General features: G+C 34.7%; 1 long non-coding RNA gene across 2 annotated transcripts in view; it reads left to right on the top strand.

Annotated features, from left to right (window-relative positions):
* The first annotated feature begins 1,107 nt into the window (after positions 1-1,107).
* Positions 1,108-9,210, top strand: part of LOC120311852 — a 30,682-nt gene continuing 22,579 nt past the window's right edge. For both annotated transcript variants that reach the window (XR_005557745.1, XR_005557744.1), the window contains exons 1-2: positions 1,108-1,233; positions 8,017-8,135. This is a non-coding gene — a long non-coding RNA (uncharacterized LOC120311852). The remainder of the gene's footprint in view (positions 1,234-8,016; positions 8,136-9,210) is intronic.

Below are 9,210 nucleotides of genomic sequence, written 5' to 3'. Positions count from 1 at the left end.
CTGCTGGCCTGTGGGCCTGATGCGTCATGCCGAAACCATGCCCACCTCACCTTCAGCAATAGGGAAAAAGTCACGATACATTGTGACACATCACGTGATGTTGTGAGTTTGATACCCCTGGCTTAAATGATTCCAACTCTTAGGTCTCTAAGAGAACTTTTCATATATAGGCATAAAATTCTTAACCATTAATATTTTCCTTTTAAGCATGAAAAGCCCTTGATATACTTTTTTTGCTTTGAATGTCAAAAGTAAGTCTCATCCTACCTCTACAACAGACTAGTGCTTCTAATAAGAAACAAAATAGGAGGAAAAATAACCCCATGGGCAAGATATAACCTTATATATTGAAAACAGCTATTTTTAGATGGGTCTTGGATCAGAGTCCCAAGACACGAGTGCCAATGTGCCACTCCACAGGTAAGAAATGAGAAATTTTCAGGGCTGTTGAACATTGCACATTTTCACAGTGATCAAGACAAAACTATTTTAGTCCAGGTGTTCATGTAATTATGTTATACTAGAAAGCTCAGTATTGTTCAATGGGCCTCAAACATGAGATGCAGACAGCTGAGCTATATACATATTGCAATGTAATACAGAATAAGATAAAAGTCATCTACCTGAGAGGTTTTTCACTTTTTTGTTTTATTTTGAGATTTGAAAAGATGTGCTAGCTACCTTGAATGACATTGCTTTTTGTACTGATTATAAACTATTATTATTATTTTTTACAAAAGGATTTAAAAAATGTTTAACAGAAGAAAATAGAAATATGTGTTAATGAGAGTTATTCTCAACATTTTGGGTTGTGTGTGGCAATACTGCTGTTATAAATATAGACAATAAAATAGGTTAACAGCCAATAAATTTTTTATGTATGAAAGATTTGTTCTGCTCCAGTTGATGACTTCAAAAAACAGCAGGTTTTCTGCTACGTAGGAAGGATATGATTGAACTCAGTCCAGACAAAATATTGAGAATTGACAGCTGCATGCATGACTGAAATTGCAACAAGTTTCAATTGTTGTTGCAACAAAGGCAACCTTGGAATAAACTTTTTGGACTATTATAGATCAGACTATTAGTTCCACTCACTGTGGGAAATGGACCTCGAGTTAGAGACCCTGATCCATTTCCATTGAAAGATTTTGTTATTAACGGCAAATTGGGGTGCTATACCTTCAAGTGGTGACAGCTGTGAGGATTGTTCTTGCCAAACACTGGAGATATGTATGTATGTATGTATGTACATATCTATGTATGTAAAAGGGGAGGAGAATTTATTGCTTTTTCTTTTCTTTCAGCATTCAGCCAGAGTGGATCCTGCACGTTAAATGTTAAATTAAATTGACCATTTTTTGCTCTTTTTTGTACACTATTTCTTTTCTTTTTTGTTGTTATTAGAGTTGAATGTATGCGTTTGTTTTGTTTCATTTTGTTTGTTTATTTTTACTGTATTACATTTTATATTCTATGATAAAATAATAAATTGTTTTTTTAAAAAGGAAAACAACCAAGCTCAGGGAGCACCAAGGAGTCACAGAGGAAGATCCAAAGTTAAAATAAGGAGAAATTTCTTGATTATAAGTAATGTTTGAAGTTTTGGTTGCTCCATATCTGGATGCTTTCAAGCAAAAGTTGGAAAAGCATTTGTCTGGAATGGTCTGATGATTCCTTCACTGATTAAGGAGTTGGATTAAACCAGGGGTAGGCAACCTTGGCTCTTCTGTGACTCGTGGACTCAGTTCCCAGAATTCCTGAGCCAGCATGGCTGGCTCAGGAATTCTGGGAGTTGAAGTCCATGAGTCATAAAAGAGCCAAGGTTGCCTACCCTTGGGCTAAACCCTGCAAGGTCCCTTTCAACCCAGTGATTCTGTAATTTCATCTCTTATCACCCAGTTATAACTATATCCATTTTCTGCAGTTAGCATTTGCTCTAATCTTCAGCCATCTTTATTTTAGATGTGGGATCACTTGTTTCACCATACTACTTACCCTTTTCCTTTCCTGCACAGTGCCATTCTTTCAATGCTCTGGCTGTGCTGCAAGGAGAAAGATTATTTAAGGTGAAGTAAACTGTAATTTATTCAGCCCAAAGCATTTCGATTAAGGTAAAATTGTTATCTGGGACATTTTCCACCTGCTCTTTCACAAAAGTGGTTTTAGACATCACTTTTATGGTGTTCCTAATGAAGATTTTAAGAGAAATGTGTGGGCTGAATCAATTATAGGAGAATGTTCTTTGCAGAACCTCAGGTTTGACACCATGCTTTTTATACTACACTCTTCCTCGGTTTCATTATAACAGTAAAAAATAATGAAATCAAGGAGAAAAACACTATAGTTAAATAAAGGGGAAAAAAACCATCTTGTGAACCATGTGGTTCTTTTTAGTGCAATAGAACCACATGGTAGAAATGTTCTTTCTAATAGAGCAAATCTTGTTCTCTTGGGATAGTGCAAGATCAACTCAGAATGAAGGTTTTACTTTCTCAGTCAAAACTGCTCTTCTGAGAAAACCCACTTTCATTCTATTGGGACAATCCTGAACAGTGTTGTTGTAATCCCTTTCTATTGAAAGAAAACAACACACAAACACACACAGAGAAGCTTGGTTTTTGTTATTTTATGTATCAGGTATAGAGACAATGTATCCATAAAACAACAGCTTATCCCTTTACTTCTTTAGGAAAAATTCCTCCTGATCTTTGTAGAACTTTCTGCTGGAGAGACAAATATATTGTTTAGTGTATTCACAGGAACAGGTTTAATTTATAATGCTCCCGTTTTCCTGTTTAGTGGTAGCATCAGGTAGCACTATCGTTTCAGATGTGTTTCCACAATTACAAGAGTTTATTAATTGAAACCATATATTACTTTAATATGTATCTAACTGAAAAAAAATAAAACCTGTGTGCATTTTTAAACATATGCTTGGACTGTATGCTTAATTAAACATCTACTAACTGGGGGAAAGAGGGGAGAATATTTCAATCAAGGTAAATCTGATTTATGTTAGTATCACATCTTATTCAACACCATCAATGCTATTAAAATTTTTACTGTTGTTTAAGACCAGTGCTTTCAACATGTCCTAGATCCTGAATGGCATTCATGATAGAACTGCCTGCTGGTTTCAAGAATTAAAAAAAGAGAGAGAGAATCATTTGCAAAATATATTTAGTTGGGAATAGCTGTTCAGAGGTTTGAATGGACATGCATTGAAGGATTACACTATTTATAGACCAGTGTGCTTGAACATAACTGGAAATTCGCTGAGAATAGATTACCTTATTTTGAAGTGGTTTCTATCTACATATTTTTCCATCTATAAAACACACCCTTGTATAAGACGCTCTGGCATGTGAGTTTCTCCATGCTGATCAGCTGTTTGGTGGAGTGCCAAACAGCTGAGCTGGCAAACCTGGAGGTTCCGCCAGCTGACAATCTTTCCCCCTCTCCCATTAGTGGCAAGCCCACAGGGGCTTGACACCTGCATCAGGTGGCATGGCAACCCACATAGGCATGCCCTGGGCTGCAGAGGTTACCATTATTTTTCCGTGTATAAGACGCTGCACTTGTATAAGATGCACCTGATTTTTGAATAGGGTGTTTGCAGGAAAAAATAGCATCTTATACAAAGAAAAATACGGTATCTATTTGATCCATATCTGTCTGTCTGTCTGTCCGTCCGTCAAATTCATCCATCCATCCATTTACTGTACATTTTCTCTGAGAACTCAATGCCACACAAACGAGACTTAATTTAATTTTCAAAATAGCAACTTTCTCATGTAGATTGGACTGAAGGAAAAAAAATGGTGAATCAGTCTGATTTCAACCAGTAAACTACACTGTGTCTTAGACATTCTTTTAAACAGAAAATCATTTTTTATTAGAAAATCAGTGGTAAGTTAGAACATTGATTTTTTTCCTCCATTAGTATAATGTTAGTATCAGATACACTGTTGATTATAAAGCATTCTGCTGAAATTATGAACAGCTGAGATTTTGGTTAATGTCCACTTATAAAAACTAAAGGTAGAATTAATAGTCATTTAGATTCTCCTCACTGAAGAGACAGTCCAATTTTCTGTCACTGTTGCAATGTACTGTGCTGCTTGTCATTTGTATTTGTTCTGGTCTAAATTCGCTTTTATAGCCCATAAAATGTTCATAACTGAGTAAAGATTCCACCTTTGAGAACTATTAATACTTTAATAGTATAGTTCAGTTTCCCTGTCTTTTTAGATAACTATTTGGTTTATTTTGGTTCTACTTGGCCATTATTTGATTACTGCATCTCAGTGGTATATTAATTCAAAAGTTGAGTAAGTAGAATCTTTCCTATATTTGACAGCATTTTGTATAAACATAATTGCCTTATGAATTGCTATAGAGTTCCTCTCAATAAGAAATTAACTGACAATGTGGAAATTGGATCTAAATTGCATCAAATAATACTTTCTAAATCAGAAAGTTCTTACCAAAAGCAACTGATTTCATTTAAAGATAATCTAGGATTGGCTTTAAAATTACACCCAAACTATTAAAAAAATGGAGAGTCTCCGTGATGAATATTGTCATTGTGTCAAGATATTGTTTTGGCTTTCCCTCTTCTTTTTTTAAAACTGGCTTCTGAGATGTCTTGATACATTTGTGAGTAATGGCAGTCAACAGAATAAGATGGAACATTTTTCAATGAATTCTGAGTGAAAAATGATGAGGAAACCAATGGGGGAAAAGTTTGCTAGTGTGGTTTTTTCTATTCAATCAGGAAGCATAACTCTTTCCTTGTTGTATTTGAACAAAAATGTAATTTTAGTATCTTAGCTAAACCACAGGGGGTGGTTTCACATATTGCCCTCATCTTCAACAAAAGTGTTTTTCCAGATTTAAAAAAGCTGTATGATATAAATGGTTTTAAGAGAAAGTTTTAATTTGCTCTTTTCATCAAACCTTTAATCCAAAATCTGTATGCTGCCCCTGAGAAATTATATGTGATACATATGTCAAGTTATTAAAGCTTAATACTTTATTAAATATTGCATATACCTTGCTTTTCTTTCTTCATGTTATCTCTTATCTCTGTAACAGTTCCATAATAGTAACTATGGTTTCCTGTTCTCAGTTCAACAATTTACACTAGATTGCAATGCTTTCAATGTATATTTCCTGGCTATGCATTAGTAGACCTTCTCCCATTATTGAGCCATGCCCTTCTCACTCAAAATTATCTCATAAAGTCCTATCAAAGATCATTCATACATGTGAACAATGCTTTTTTCCCCAGAGTCATATGCTTTGTTGCATCAGCTTGGCAACCTTACTTCTGTGTCCACTGGATTCAATTGCTGGTCAGTTAAGTGCTAAACTTGCTTATATGATCCTGTAAGCAATAAATACAGGTGTGATACAGCTCTCTATAACTAGTAGAAGATATCCAGGCTAGTCTGACAATAGACTCCAAACAATGGAAAGTTATGTGTGCTATTGGCCTACATTTTATGAAAGGACTACTCTAAATGAACAAAAGACTTCATAACAATGGAGATTTTATTAGAAAATGAGACGCTTGATTGTTGTTATTTTTTAAAGCCTGTTATGTGGAATTGGATTTTCCTTTAAGTCTCTCTTGTTTTTAAGGGGAGACACAAAAGCAGGTTTGACTTTACTTCACAGGTGAATGAGCCAAGCTTAAATGTCATTCAGCTCTGGTTAGAATACATGACATTGACAGATGAAAGTGAAAATTGCCATTTCAAGTTGACCCTTTCCTGATAAAACATGGCTGCTTTGAGCACAAGTGAAATAACAAGCCAAATTAGTCATCATTAGAGTTTGCAAACTCTGGGAAGCTAAACTCTCAGATCCTGAGCTATTTTAATTTGCTCATATTTAAAAAAATAGTTAAGGTAAGATGAATTCTCTGTTATATAACCCAGTGCTTTTTTTTCTGATAAGGTTGTGGCAGTAATTTGAAATCTTAGTTTGATACATACATTAAAAATATATACTGCTGAAATTCCTTCCTTCCTTCCTTCCTTCCTTCCTTCCTTCCTTCCTTCCTTCCTTCCTTCCTTCCTTCCTTCCTTCCTTCCTTCCTTCCTTCCTTCCCCATTTTAAAATTCATAAACTTAGAAAATTAATATTTTCTAAGCCTATAGAAAATTCATAAATTGTCCCCATATTCTCTAGTGAGGCTTCTGTAGTATTTGAGAGTTTTTGATGCTGACAAGCAATAAACGTCATTGGCATAGTCAAAGATGAATCAGCCACAACAAAAGAAATTGGTTTCAGTCTGTGCATGACAAATCTCTCTCTCTCTCCCCCCTCTCTCTCTGAATCAAATCTTCCTTCACTAATTTGAGTAATATTTGTTCTGCAGATGTGACTTGCAGCCATAGACTCTATTAACGATTGTTGTTGCACTAGATCTATTTAGTAAAGCTATTTGCTATTTCATAGTGGTATTTAAATATATATATATGGATCTTTACTATGTTTCACAATGGATGGTCTCTGATTATAAAAAAGAAAAGAAGAATTTTGTGATCAACTTTGTTTTATTAGAGATCAAATATTAACACCCCCCAAAAAATTAGATCCAGGAATTTGTTTAGTATGAAAGTGGGTAGCCAAAATGTTTTATTTTGATCAGCATAATTTAGAAAGTGGTAAATACAATTTTGTTGCCCCTTTTATTAAGTATCTGGAATCAGAACCTAGTAATGAAAAGCAACGTATTTGTGTACAAAACATATAGATGGATTCATTACACTTAAATACGATGAATCCATCTACCTGTCTACCAGTTTTACATGTAAAGGTCTATTCTCCACAGTGATTTCTTTAAAAAAAGAAATTTATCAATTGGCATTTATTTTTGTACCATGCTTTAAAAAATATGCACATTAAAATATACAGTAGAGAATCTGATTTTGAAAATCTCAAAGTGAAGAAGAAAAAAATTGTATGTAACTTTGCAAGATCCAATCTGGGTCAGTAACTGGGACCAGAGGAAGAGTAAAAATCTGGTCCCAATGACTGTCCCAGATTGGATCTTACATTATCCTGGGACATGTATATTTGCTTTCATTTGGGTATGTTACTTTCCCTAATAAGCATAGTTTAATACATTTCTACTTTGCCACAATTAGCAAGCTGCTTATGTACAGTAGAATATAAAAGAATAATTTGAAATGTCCAAGATAGCGTGTAAGACAATAAGGACTTCACAAATGACAACAATAAAAGCAACCAATCAAAAATGAAAAACTAAAAACAATAAAACTGAAAAATAAACATGATATCAGAGAAAGCCCTGTGAAAGAACACCCTCAACGGTTTCCAAAATGTCCGCAAAAGGAAGCTAGCTTAATCTCCAATATTTTTGTTGGCTCTGGACCATTGAAAATCAATGCCTTTTCATCTCATCCCTCTGTACCTCTTGAAAATGTGAGATTTCTCCCTAGTCTCTCCCTAGTTGTCCTATAATAATTGGCCAGACTGAAGTAGCTGGTTCTGCAGATATCAAAGTGCCAAGCCGTGAAAGGCTTTATAAATCAAAACTAAAACCTGGAAAACTACCGTACTGCAATCAGTTCAGTATTATAAGCTCCCAATGCCAGGAAACAGACAGTATGAGGGCTGTTTATATCCATATTTGAAGAACATGATTTGATGATATAGTAACATTTCAGAGGCTCTGTTTGGGAAAAAAAATGACTTCTATAACTAAGAGTTATTATATATTAATATATATTTAGCAGCTACTATTCTTGAAATTCTGAGAACCATGATAAGGTTTCTAATAAAGATTTCTCCCAGCTCACATTTGCATATTAATATTATATGCAAAACAATGCAAAATCACAGTGCTAGATCTTTGGCTAGTGTTGGCCTCCTTACACATCAAGCTCTTCCTAAAAATATATTGGTGTAGTATATATGTGTGGATGCAAACAGTAAGTGCAACAGTTGTTAAGCTTCTCCACTGATTTTGCTTGTCAGAAACCAGATGGGAAGGTTGCAGATGGTGTGGCCATGGAATGCTGTAACTGACATAAATACATACTGGATGACCATCACCCAAAGTCTGATCACGTGACTCTGGGGATGCTGTGATGATCGTAAGTATAAGGACCAGTCAAAGTCATGACTTTGAACAGTTGCTAAGTCAAGGACTTACCTGTATTATTTGTTTACTTTGCCTCCATGAATTTGCAGTGAAGACCTGAATGAGTACCAATTCTAAATATACACAAAATTAAATGAATTCTTCCTTCTTTGGTCTGTTTAAAATTATGTTCTTTATTTTACTTTCAAAAAACCCCTTCATTTGCATTTGAATTGGTTCATTTGTTTTAATTTTGTTTTCTTTTGTTTGGCTTTCTAGTGTTTTTCCAGATATCATTATTTTCAATAGGAGGCCACAAGGTATACTTCCCTCTACATCCTTGAGATCTTATATCCAGATGCAATTAAATTTGAAGTAATTAGGCTACTCCCTAACAACACTATATCTGTCAATTTTAGATAAATTGAAGAAAGGATGCCCATTTTAAAGACAATTAAACAGTGAAAGACATCCAGGAAGCTTTACATTACTACAATGGAAACAGTTCTGTCTTCTTTTGTCTATAGCTTTGAGACTTCATATCTGGATGGTGTTACATTGTAGGTATTATAATACAATTGAAAATAGTGATATATTCCTGTTATCCAGAATATTAGGCATAGGGTTCCAGTCTGAGAAATAATTTAAACAAAATATTGACATAACATTAAGAACAAGGCATGCTGCTTGCTATTACTTCTGCTACTTAGATTTGCGCAGAAAGTTAGGGGTATATATATTAGGTCTCTAAAAGTTCTGAGACACTGCTTTAGTTTGATAAATGATTATGTGAAGCACTCTTCACAAGTTGTTTGCAACAAGCCCCCCCCCCATTTTTAAAATTAAAGCAAAACAGTGGAACTATCACTCTGGTGACCTCCTCTGGTTCTCAGGACACAAGTCTTCTCAGCTATGAAGCACTGCATCCAGGCAAAGCATGGCCACCTCAAATATCTGTAGAGTGGAACATTCAATCAAGTGGTGTTCATCATCTGCAATTTCTCCAAATACTTAAAATTGTGAAAAGGCCTTCTCTTACAAATGAAATTCCATTTGAGTTTACTGATAAGCTTTTTCCTCCCACTTTT

This window comes from Crotalus tigris, unplaced genomic scaffold (genome assembly GCF_016545835.1).
Source record: "Crotalus tigris isolate CLP2741 ecotype Arizona unplaced genomic scaffold, ASM1654583v1 scf7180000018371.15429387391:27106975, whole genome shotgun sequence".
NCBI classification, from domain to species: domain Eukaryota; kingdom Metazoa; phylum Chordata; class Lepidosauria; order Squamata; family Viperidae; genus Crotalus; species Crotalus tigris.
This window is presented reverse-complemented; position numbering and strand designations above follow the sequence as displayed.